Source organism: Eucalyptus grandis, chromosome 6 (assembly GCF_016545825.1).
Source record: "Eucalyptus grandis isolate ANBG69807.140 chromosome 6, ASM1654582v1, whole genome shotgun sequence".
Classification (NCBI taxonomy): Eukaryota; Viridiplantae; Streptophyta; class Magnoliopsida; order Myrtales; family Myrtaceae; genus Eucalyptus; species Eucalyptus grandis.
The window spans coordinates 8,524,973-8,538,126 of NC_052617.1; positions in this window are offsets into that span (position 1 = coordinate 8,524,973).

Consider the following 13,154-nt stretch of genomic DNA (forward strand, 5'->3'; position numbering starts at 1 on the left):
TGTAGGACTCAGAATCATCTACGTATTTTCACAAGCATTTGGCGTGCGCTACTAATACAGGGTATTTTTTCCTCTGTCAAAACTTAAACATGGGCCTAGGTTCCTAGTAGAGCACACCAAAACACCCAAAAACAACCGTGAAGGATCAATAGGACCGCAGCTCACATGAACTGGTCGGCCGCGAGCTCCGGCCTAACACCCCGTAAGAACAAAACACAAGCACTTGAGAGACCTACCTGGTTTCACAGGAAGGGCTATGACAAATGGAGGCTTTTGAGCAGACGACTAACAACGGCAGAGCTTTCCTTCGAACTCCCTCTCTCCCTTTGGCTCGTCCTCTCCTTCTCTCTTGCTCTCCCTCCTTCTCTCAAACTAAAGAACTAGTCAAGAACCCCTTTCTTCTCTTTACTCTCTTCCTTTTAAGCTCGGCCAACGACAGGCACGCATGGCTTCTGCCATTGCTAGCCTGTGCGGCCGCTTGATCTCTAACCTTGGGACCACGCCGTCCTTTGCCTTTGCAATCCTTTGATCTCGCGATCCTATGCCTCGTCCCTGGCTTGCACGTTTCTCTTTTCTCCTTCTTTTGCATGAGCATGGTCAATGTGAGAGGAGGAAGAAGACTCACACATGGGTTGGGTTGAAATAAAAGGAGATGGGCTGGCCCAAGTGCAAAAGAGAGAAAAGGAAAAGCAATAAGTCGACGAGCCCACGGATGAAGAAAAGCCCTCTACTCGGCCTCATTTGATTTTCTTCTCCTTTTTTTTTCTTCTTTTCAACTAGCAAACTTTTTGGAAAAATAAAATAAAATAAAAAAATAAAAATTATCATTAGTGATGCAAATATTCCTAATGCTAAAATGCGATGCAATTTAGTACTTTTTTTTCCTTTTCTTTCTTTTCTTTCTTCTTCTTCTTCTTTTTCTTTCTTTTTTTTTTTTTTTTTTTGGCTAGGGTTTGAAAATTAATCCCTATTTTTTACGCAATTAAGTCTTAAATAAAATTGTAAAATTTAGGTGTCAATAACCGCCCCTCTTTGAATGGGAGCTCGAAGAGGTTCCTTTCAAAGATAAAAGACACCTAAATTTTGTCCGTGGAATTCACTAATTAGTGGGCTATAAATAATAAAAGGGTGTGGAATGATGGCCTTACATCGTAAAGACGGTCATTGACCGAGATGGGAAAGTTTCACCATATACAAACGGTTTCGATTGGAAATGAAAATCTATGATTCAAAAATAAACCCATGAACTCTTTGAAAATCGCATTTTAAAGATAGACTCATGAACCTTTTAAAGGCGTGGTTTAAGGATGGACCCACAAATCTTGTGGTTTAAAGATGACCCACGAACTGTGGTTTAAGGATGACCAATGAACCCTGTGGTTTAAGGATAGACCCACCAATTTAGTGGTTTAAGGATGACCAACAAACCGTGTGGTTTAAGGATAGACCCATGAATCGTGTGGTTTAAAGAGAGACCCACAAACCCTATGGTTTAAGGATAGACTAACCAACCTTTGGTTTAAGGATAGACTCATGAACCGTATGGTTTATGAAAAGCCACCAACCTCGTGGTTTAAGGATAAACCCACCAACATTGTGGTTTAAGGACGACCCACAAACCGTGTGGTTTAGGAAAAGCCACTAACCTCGTGGTTTAAGGATAAACCCACCAACCATGTGGTTTAAGGATAGACCCACGAAACTTGTGGTTTAAGGATGACCCACGAACCGTGTGGTTTAGGAATAGCCACCAACTCCATGGTTTAAGGATAAACCCACCAACTGTGTGATTTAAGGATAGACACACGAACCATATGGTTTAAGGATAAACCCACAAACCTTGTGGTTTAAGGATGACCCACGAACCATGTGGTTTAAGGATGACCCACTGCTGACACCTAAATTTCAAAATTTTATTTAGGACTTAATCGTGTACAAAATTAAGAATTATTCGCTAAAAAACAAAAAACAAAAAGAAAAAAAAACAAAAACAACAAAAAAAAGAGAAAAAAGAAAACGTGGAAGGGGACGGGCCGGATCTCGCCTTGGCCTGGCCCATGCCGCCTTCTCCCTCTTCCTCTTCGTGCGTGAAACCCTAGCAGAAGTGGGGGATGAAAAATGGAAGGCAAAGGGAGAGCGAGAAAACAGGGAGAGAACAGCGGAGAGAGAGAGGAGAAAAGAAAAGAGAAAACTAGAAGGAAAGGCAGTGCCGCCGCCACTGTCGCTCGATTGATGTCAACCCCGTTGCCGCTCGACCGACGCTGACCCCGCCGCCGCTCGACCCAAAACCCAGATCTGAAGGCGCCACGGGGAGGAGGTCAAATCCGACAGGATCAAAGACGTCGTCACCGCGCCAGCCCTCCGCCGAGCAAAGCACCAACCCCGCCGCCGCTCAACCGACGCCGACCCCTGTCGCTGCTCATCCGCTAGTCTTTGCCGCGACCTACAGCTACCAAGCCTCTACTCACCGCCCTCTTGCTCGAGCACCAAATCTCAAGCCCCCAAGACGCCACCTCTGCTCTTGTGTGCTGATCCTCACCGAGCCACCGCACTTCCACCCGTTGTCATTGCTGCCATAGCGGCTCGACTCCATCAATTAAGCGTCAACCCCTTTCCACGTCGGTCTGAGTCATTCCCCCCTTCAAGCAACGCCGCTACTACTCGAGCAACCCAAATCTGGAGGGAGGAGGCTCGCCATCGCCACGCCTGAGCGTCGCTCACCTCCACCCGCAACAACCCGACGCCATTTGAGCCACCATGCTTCCTCCTCTACTCTACCGTGCCTCCACTTGCAGAACTCACATTCGCCGTCGCCCACCGCTGCTGTTCCGCCACCATGCCGCCTGCTACTGAACCCAACCAGCGCTAAGTCAATGTCATTGCCATCGTCACCGTCAAGCCCGCCGTCGCCACTGCCGCCGTCCATCCGCCCAGCGACACCTCAGCCATGAGCAAGCAAAGGGACGTCCATCGGGTCACGGCCGGGTAGGGTTTCGGCCCAAAACCAAGTCGGCATGGGTCGCGGGTGGGTAAGGTTTTTGAGTAATTCGAGCCTAATTTGGTTTGTTTTTGCATGTGGGCTTATGGCTTCTGGCTTATGGGCTTGTGGGCTTATAGTTTTATGGGCCTTTTTTTTATAAAGTTATTAGACCGGATTGGGCCTGCACATCAAGCCCAGCCCAGCTAGGTTTTCACCTAGCCCTTTTCGGGCGAGCCAACCGGCCTGCTTCCCAACCGGACCTGACTCGGTTCACTTTTTTATTTTTAAATAAAAAATTATTTTTTTAAAATTAAAATTAAAAAAATAAAAAATTTCGAAAATCCAAAAAAATATAGGTTTTGATTAGGAATGGCCATGTATTGCATTTATAGTGTATTTAGGCCTTTAATTGCTTGTATATTGATTATATTATATGTTTAATTTACTTGTTTAACTACGTTTGCAATTGCTTAGTGGTATGTGTTAATTTTACTGCAATTAGGCTATTGGTAGCTATGATTTACTTTAATGATTGTGCACCCGTATGATCGCCTCACATGTTAGTGGATAGGTATAAATCAATCCAAACTACTCGCCAAAAATTATTTTGTTAAAATGAATAAAGTTAGGTACCAAAAGGGCATTAATTGATTAATTAATGTAATCAAGTCCCCGACCCTAAATTCTCTGGTTGCATAGGAAGTGAGGTACACTCCCATGCTCCACTTGGTTTCTAGCCGACCCTAATAGGCTAGTGGCGACTTCTTTTTTGCAAAATTCCTAAAGAATATCACAATGTCACACGGGGTATGAGCTTAGGAGAGCCCACGCCTAATCATGAGCCTTAGGCCCATCCTTTAGGCAATACCCTTAAACCTATTCCCTCCCCCCGAGGATAGGTCACGACAGCTTGGTGACTCCACTGGGGACACGATTTTAAACCTTAGAGGACTTAGGCCAAAATTAATCTTGTTCAAATTTTTATTTTTATTTTTGTTTGGCAGCGAGGATTCCAAGTACGTTCTTATCATTAAAGGTGTTAAATGTTTTTGCAAAATGGAAGATATAAGGGGAAGTGTTTGCTCACATTTGTCTTGTAGAGAGGTGTAGAAATGTATGGTTTATTTTTTATATATTTACTGCTGATTGCTTATAAATTGTCATGCTTGCATCCCCTGCATTGCACTATACCATAGCGCACACTACCTGCCGCCGAACCTAGGCCGCATAGGATCACTTAGGATGGTGTTGAGGTGGATATCACTCCGACTACAACCGTGTAGTACGAGTCGTCCATCTATACCCTGAAATTCTTTCATCATGTCGAAGGTACTCACCTCGGTCTACAACTGTGCGACACGGGTCGGTTCTTTTCTTTGACCAAAGCCGTGATCCCATGGTCATGGGTAATCAAACCTAATTTCATGTACATGTCTATGTAATTGAAAAGAGAGAGAGAGAGAGAGAGACAAATCTTGGCACCTTGTTGTAAGTATCATTTTCCTTTTTATTTGCTCATTTTGTATTGCATTTTCATCTTGAAATTTGCGGAAATTAATCGAATGCCATCAGTGTTATGGGCTTGTGATTAAAAAATTGGCAATCACTCTTGATAAGTGAACATCGAATACAAGTTCTAAACACTTTGATTTGGCCCTGTTGAATACATGGTTTTGTTAAAATTTCTAGTTATGGGCCCAAAATCATTTTGAAAAAAAAAACTTTCGAGTTGTGATTTTATATTGGGGCACAAAAATTGAAATTGCATTTTTTTTTATCAAATTCTCTCATTATTACATTTTGGGACTAAAACGCAAATCATTTTGTGTAAAAATTTCTCAAAATAAAAGTCACTTCATTTTTCTAAAAGTAAAATCACAAATCAATCTTTCAAAAATGAATGACAATCTTGCATACAAAACTTTTGGAATAAAAGTGGACACTCAACTGATAGCCGTGAATTGATTATTTTAATGATGTCTTCTCTTATGATAAAATATTGGCAAAATACTAAAACCCCGTAATAAGGATTGTGGGGCATGTACCGTTGCCTCAATTTTATTATAAGAAGCGACCTCATTGAGATATCATTTTTTCTCATTCACATACTAACATTTTTACTTTCATTTGTGCAAGAGTTTCTTGTATTTTATCATTGTCTTTATTCTTGTCAAGAACCATGTTTTCCATTTGAGTTTTGGTTGCGAATCCAATTGTTGCTTTTGTAAATCATGTGACTTATAATTTTTAATAATGGAATTCAATTTCATGAAAATCATCATTAAAAAAAAACTCAAAATTGTTTCAAATGAACATTTACGTCTACCTTCAAATGCGCAAATGCCTTAGGAGCCAAAATAGCCCATCAACTCCGCATAATGAGACAAATGAAGGGAGTTGACAAGCATCCAAAAGGGCGAAATCGAAGAAAGAGTAAACTGTATCGATTCCAATTATCAATTTCTGATACCATTTCTGACATGGTTTTATTTTCCATTATCAAGGATACATTGTGGGGGCCAAGTTATAAATTGTTCCAACAAAAGCAAAGGAGTATTCTTATAAGGGCACTATCTCTCTCCAATAAGACAAGACTTGACCATCCATTTGGTGTAAAAAGATGAAGGCATCAAACACTTAAAGGCAAATGCAAATGAAGGGTGATGTTAATTACCAAATATCCACGAGGGTGAATCTAAGGGATGTTAGGGCCCAAAGGATGAAAGTGAATGAAGGGTAATAATGTATCATTTCCAACATTTCAATCCCAAAATATTTTTTGCACTAACATATTCTTTTACATTCTTTACAGAAGGAGATGACAGTCACGAGAAAATGTGAAAAGCATCTCGGAAGTCATAAGAGCTACAAAAGTTCAAAGAGCAAAAAGTTTGACAAACTAGGTGGCATGAAAAAGTTGTGTGCTTGATAAAAGTAAGGCCAATGTCGTTAAAGAAAAAGAGCAAAAAGGCCACATCTTATGTGAGAAAAAATTATCAGAGGCCAAGTACCTACGTAAAAAAAAAAAAATCATCACAAGTGCAAAGGAAATTAGAAAAAGGAGCAAAGCTTCCATGTAGAAATGATTAGCCAAGGGACTTTTGAGATGTGCTGTGTTCACAAGCTGAATGGTTTCGAAAGATCGAGTGACGTGGTCACAATGCCATGGTGATCACAGACACTTAAAAACCCTCTTGAAAATTTTAAGCCTTTTGAGCCTCTCCCAAGTCAACATTACAACCCTCTTCCGAAGTCTCTTCTGATTGGGATGGTTCGAGTGAAAATGTCACCAAGAAGCTATTGCTTGAAGAAGTGAAAGTAATTCTATCTTATTTTATCTTCCAAGTTCTCAACTTGTAAACCTGACAAAGATAGCGACAAATGTTCCTCTATTGGCCTTAAAGCAATCATTCCTTTGTGTAAGCCCTAACTAAGCCTATATTGCAGTCCTTTCAAAAGACATTTTGATCGATTAGATTGTGCTCATTGTGAATGTTTGTGAAAGCCTTTGACATGGGTTATGTGAGATACTCTTAGCAATCAGTTACTTCCCACGCGAATAGATGAGATCAAGCAGCCATTTTATCGAAAGTGTGTGAGAAACCCTTTCTGACTAAGAAGCTCTAATTTGGCATGCTTAATAAGTATTTTTCACGAGTCGTAGCCATTCTGATAAGAACTTGACTCCCGGAGAATTTGATGATTAATGATACATTCCCAAACAAGATGACAATTTTGCAACACATGATGCTAATTGACATCGAATGTTTTTTAAAGCAGTCAGACTTAGCTTGATTAGCTTATTCAATTAATGCTACAATATTGCCAATACGTCTCTTGATGGCGTCCCTAATGACATTTGCTCAAGTTGAGTTTGATAGGATTCCCCAGTGAAGCCATGCAATTTTCAAGGGGTTAACGGGTGCTTCCCTAAAAACCAAAGGTTCATGGTCAATCTTAAACCATGTTATCTCCAAAGGTTTATGGTTAACCTTAAACCATGCCATTTCCAAGATTGGTGGGTTCATCCATAAACCACGCTTGTCCACATTCAGTCAAAACCGTTCATACGTGGTGAGACTATCATACCCGATCGAAACCCGTTCGTACACGGTGAGGCCTTCCTTCTAGTCGAAACCCATTTGTACACGGTGAGACTATCATACCTGGTCGAAACCCGTTGTTACACGGTGAGACCTCTCTTTTCGTTCTTCATATGACACAACATGCTTTTGTAGCCCAGGGTCTTCTTATTATGACACGGCGTGCTTCTATAGACCGGGGTCTTTTTCTTATGACACGGCGTGCTTCTATAGCCCGGGGTCTTCTTCTTATGACATGGCGTGCTTTTGTAGCCCGGGGTCTTCTTCTTATGACATGGCATGCTTCTGTAGCCCGAGGTCTTCTTCTTATGACACAGCGTGCTTCTGTAGCCCGGGGTCTTCTTCTTATGACATGGCATGCTTTTATAGCCCGAGGTCTTCTTCTTATGACATGGCATGCTTCTGTAGCCTAGGGTCTTCTTCTTATGACACGACATGTTTCTGTAGCTTGGGGTCTTCTACTTATGACACGGCGTGTTTCTGTAACCCGAGGTCTTTTTCCTATGACAGAGAGATTTGTAGCCCGGTGTGCTTTTGTAGCCCGAAGTGCTTTGTAGCCCAGAGTCTTCTCTCTTCTTATGACACGGAGAGCTTTGTAGCCCGACGTGCTTTTGTAGCCCGGAGTGCTTTGTAGCCCAGAGTCTTCTCTCTTCTTATGACAAGGAGAGCTTTGTAGCCCGGCGTACTTTTGAAGCCCAGAGTGCTTTGTAGCCCGAAGTCTTCTCTCTTCTTATGACACGGAGAGTTTTGTAGCCCAACGTGCTTTTGTAGCCCGGAGTGCTTTGTAACCCAGAGTCCTTCTTCCTATGACACGGAGAGCTTTGTGGCCCGACGTGCTTTTGTAGCTTGGAGTTCTTTGTAGTCCGGAGTCCTTCTTCCTATGACACGGAGAGCTTTGTAGCCCGGTGTGCTTTTGTAGCCCGGAGTGCTTTGTAGCCCGGAGTCCTTCTTCCTATGACACGGAGAGCTTTATAGCCCGACGAGCTATTGTAGCCCGGAATCCTTCTTTCTCCTATTGACAAGACGTGTTTCCATAGCTTTGAGTTGCCTTCATCGACCTGATACATGCCTATGCACCTAGGGTCTCTTTATCACCAAAATAATTTAGGTGTCTTTTGTCTTTGAATGGAACTCTTCGAGCTCCCATTCAAAGAGGGGTAGCTGTTGACACCTAAATTTTACAATTTTATTTAGGACTTAATCATGTACAAAATTAAGAATTATTCGCTAAAAAAAACAAAAAAAAAACACAAACAAAAACAAAAACAAAAACAAAAAAAAAAAGAGAAAAAAGAAAACGTGGAAGGGGACGGACCGGATCTTGCCTTGGCCTAGCCCATGCCGCCTTCTCCCTCTTCCTCTTGTGTGTGAAACCCTAGCAGAAGCGGGGGAGGAAAAACGGAAGGCAAAGAGAGAGCAAGAAAATAGGGAGAGAACAGCGGAGAGAGAGAGAAGAAAAGAAAAGAGAAAACTAGAAGGAAGGGTGGCGCCGTCACCACCGCCGTTGCCGCTCGATTGACGCCGACCTCGCTGCCGCTCGACCGATGCCTACCTCGCCGCCGCTCGACCCAAAACCCAGATCTGAAGGTGCCGCAGGGAGGAGGTCAAATTCAACAAGATCAGAGACGTTGTCACCACACCAGCCCTCCGCCAAGTCGGAACGCCGACCTCGCTACCGCTCAACCGATGCTGACCCCTGCCGCTGCTCATCCACCGGTCTTTGCCACAACCTACAACTGCTGAGCTTTCCGCCGCCGCCCTCCTGCTCAAGCACCAAATCCCGAGCCCTCAAGACCTCGCCTGTGCTCCTACGTGCTGATCCTCACCGAGCCACCACACTTCCACACGTCAACATCACTGCCACAGCGACTCGACTCGTCGATTGAGCGTCGACCCCCTCCACGCCGGTCCGAGTCATTCCCCCCCCCGAGCAACGTCGCCGCTGCCCGAGCAAGCTAGATCTGGAGGGAGGAGGCTCGCCATCACGGCGCCTGAGCACTGCTCGCCTCCGCCCGCAATAACCCAACGCCGTTTGATCCGCCACGCTTCCGCCTCTGCTCTGCCGTGCCTCCACCTGCAGAACCCACGTTCGCCGTCACCCGCCGATCTGTTCCGCCACCATGCCGCCTCCCGCTAAACCCAACCGGTGCTGAGTCAATGTCGTCGCCATCGTCGCTATCAAGCCCGTCATCGCCGCCATCGCCGTCCGTCCACCCAGCGACACCTCAGCCGCGAGCAAGGAGATGGACATCCATCGGGTCGCGGTCGGGTAGGGTTTCAACCTAAAATCGAGTCAAATGGTGCGGGTCGCGAATTGGGTAGGGTTTTTAAGTAATTCGGGCCTGATTTGGTTTGTTTTTGCATGTGGGCTTGTTGCTTGTGGCTTGTGGCTTGTGGGCTTGTAGGTTTGTGGGCTTATAGGATTATGGGCCTTTTATTTTATTTTTAAGTTGTTAGACCGAACTGGGCTTGCACATTAGGCCCAACCTGGCTAGGTTTTCGCTTGGCCCTTTTTGGGCAGGCCGACCAGCCTACTTCCCAACTGGACCCAACCCGTTCGCTTTTTTTTAAAATCAAAATTTATTTGTTTAAAAAAATTAAAAAAATTTGAAAATCCAAAAATGTAGATTTTGATTAGGAATGGCCATGTATTTCATTTATAGTGTATTTAGACCTTTAATTGCTTGTATATTGATTATATTGCATGTTCAATTTACCTGTTTAACTATGTTTGCAATTGCTTAGTGGTATGTGTTAATTTTACTGCAATTAGGATCTTGGTAGCTATGATTTACTTTAATGATTGTGCACCCGCATGATCACCTCACGTGTTAGTGGATAGGTATAAAATCAATCCAAACTGCCCACCAAAAATTATTTTGTTAAAATGAACAAGCTTAGGTACCGAAAGGGCACTAACTGGTCAATTAATGTAATCAAGTCCCCGACCCTAGATTCTCTGGTTGCATAGGAAGTGAGGTACACTCCCATGCCCCACTTGGTTTCTAGCCGATCTCAATAGGCTAGTGGCGACTTCTTTTGTGCAAAATTCCTAAAGAATATCCCAATGTCACACAGGGTATGGGCTTGGGAGAGCTCACGCCTAATCATGGGCCTTAGGCCCATCCTTTAAGCAATACCCCTAAACATATTCCCTCCCCCCGAGGATAGGTCACAACACCCACGAAGCATGTGGTTTAGAAAAAGCCACAAATCTTGTGGTTTAAGAATAGACCCACAAACCTTCTGGTTTAAGGATGACCCACGAACCGTGTGGTCTAGGAAAAGCCAACAATATCGTGGTTTAAGGATAAACCCACCAATCGTATGGTTTAAGGATAGACCCACAAATCTTATGATTTAAGGATGACCCACAAACCATATGGTTTAGGAAAAGCCACTAACCTCGTGGTTTAAGGATAAACCCATGAACCATGTGGTTTAAAGATAGACCCACGAACCCTGTGGTTTAAGGATAGACCTACCAATCTCGTGGTTTAAGGATAGACCTATGGACCGTTTGGTTTAGAAAAATCCACCAACCCCATGGTTTAAGAATAAACCCACCAACATTGTAATTTAAGGATCACCCACGAATTGTGTGGTATAAGAAAAGCCACCAACCCCATGGTTTAAGGATAAACCACTAACCTTGGAAATGACATGGTTTAAGACTAACCATGAACCTTGTAGATGACATGGTTTGAGGCTGACCATGAACCTTTGGAGTTGGCATGGTTTAAGGTTGACCATGAACCTTTGGTTTTTAGGGAAGCACCCACTAACCCCTTGAAACTGCATGGCTTCATTAAGGAATCCTATCAAACTCAACGTGAGCAAATGTCATTAGAGACGTCATCAAGAGACGTATTGGCAATACTACAACATTAATTAAACAAGCTAATCAAGCTAAGTCCGACTACTTTAGAAGAACATTCGATGTCAATCAGCATAGTGTAGAGTAAAACTATCATCTTATTCAGGGATATATCATTAATCATCAAATTCTCCGGGAGTCAAGTTCTTATCAGAATGGCTATGACTTGTGAAAAAGGCTCATTAAGCATGTCAAACTAGAGCTTCTTAGTCGGAAAGGGTTTCTCACACACTCTTGATAAAATGGCTACTTGATCCCATCTATTTGCATGGAAAGTAACTGATTGCTAAGGCTGCACATGACAACGCTTCTGTTCCTGGGAAGAGTTTTTTTTCAGAAATAGTTCTTTTCTATTTTTCCTCCGAGGAACAATTTCTGAGTAAAAGAACTCATTTGGTAACGACACAAAATTTCTACTCCTGAAATAGAAAAAGAATAGAAATGTATTTGGTAACACAACAATTTCTTTTTTGTATTTATTTATTTTTTATTTTTGCCGACGGACCGGCGCGGCGCGGCGACCGCGACCGGCGGCGGCGACGGCGAAGGGGACCGGCAACGGCGGCGACGACGGCAAGGCGGCAACCGCGGCGGCGATCGGCGGCGGCGGCGACCGACGACCGGCGATGGTGGCAGTGGGCAGTGGCTCCGGGCGGTTGATGGTGGTCGCGGCAAGAAAATAAAATTAAAAAAGAAAATCAGCTTACTTCTAGAAATTGTTCCCGGGAACAAGAAGCAACTTTTTTTTGCTTCTCAAAACTGTTCCCGAGAACAAAATGGGAATAAAAAATTGAGAAATTGTTCCCGGGAACAAATGTTTTACCAAACAGGTTTCCGTTCTTTTTTGTTCCGGGGAACCAAAGAACAAAAATTTTGAGGAACAGAAACGTTGTCATGCAGCACCTAAGAGTATCTCACATAACCTATGTCAAAGACCTTTAGAAACATTTGCATTGAGCACAATATGATCAATCAAAAGGGTCTTTTGAAAGGACCGTAATATAAGCTCGGTTAGGGCTTACACAATGAAATTATTGCTTTGAGGCCAATAAAGGAACATTTGTTGCTATCTTTATCGGGTTTAGAAGTCAAGAACTAGGAAGATAAGATAAGACAGAATTACCCCCACTCCTTCAAGTAGTAGCTTCTTTGTAGCATTCTCATTTTCACTCAAACCATCCCAATCAAAAGAATCTTCGGAAGAGGGTTGTAATGTTGGCTTGGGAGAGGCTCGAAAGGTTTAAAATTTTCAAGAGAGTTTTTAAGAGTCAGTGATCATCATGGTATCGTGACCAAGTCACTTGATCTTTCGAATCATTGAAACACAGCACATCTCGAAAGTCCCTTGACTAATCATTTATGCATGGGAGCTTTGCTCCTTTTTCTAATTTCCTTTGCACTTGCTATGATTTTTTACGGAGGCACTTGGACTTTGATAATAATTTTTTTTTTCACATAAGATGCAGCATTTTGGTTATTTTTCTTGACAGGCATTAGCCTTTCTTTTACCAAGCACATTGCTTTTTCATGCCCCCTAATTTGCCGAACTTTTTGCTCATATGACTTTCGAGATGTTTTTCACATTTTCTCATAACTGTCAATTGTATTTGGTCAATTCTTATGCCTTACCCTAGTGAAGGGAGATGATCACCACTCGGAGTTCAGAAATGAATAATCATGCCCCATATTGGTTAAAGCAATGGGTATCAATGTTTGGGTAAAGAAGGAAATGCTCTTCGTCACCTTAGGATGAGTCAAGCTCTAACGAGAATTCCTCTGAAACTATCACTAGAAGGTCGACGCAAGTGAAAATAATAAAATATTTCTCAATCTTTCGCTCTACAACACGAATGTAACCTCCTATGCTACCCCAATGTAGGGTCGTTCTCAACAAGGGTACTTTGAAGGATCATCTTTATTCAGCCCAAAAGGTTATCAAGAGATCGGTGTAATGCCTAAGGTTGATGAATGAAATGCTTTTATCATTTTGATATGTGTGCTCAATGCGAATGAATCATTTGTCCTAAGAGAATGTCGTTTTTCACTCAACTCTAAAAAGTGTTTGAAGGACGTGTTTGGAAATAACTTATCTTTCTTCATCCTAAGTACTTCTTGTTTAGCATGATTAACGTTTTACCTTTCACTCCGCCGAGGTCATCTGAGTAGATCAATCTCCATAGGGAAATTTGATTCA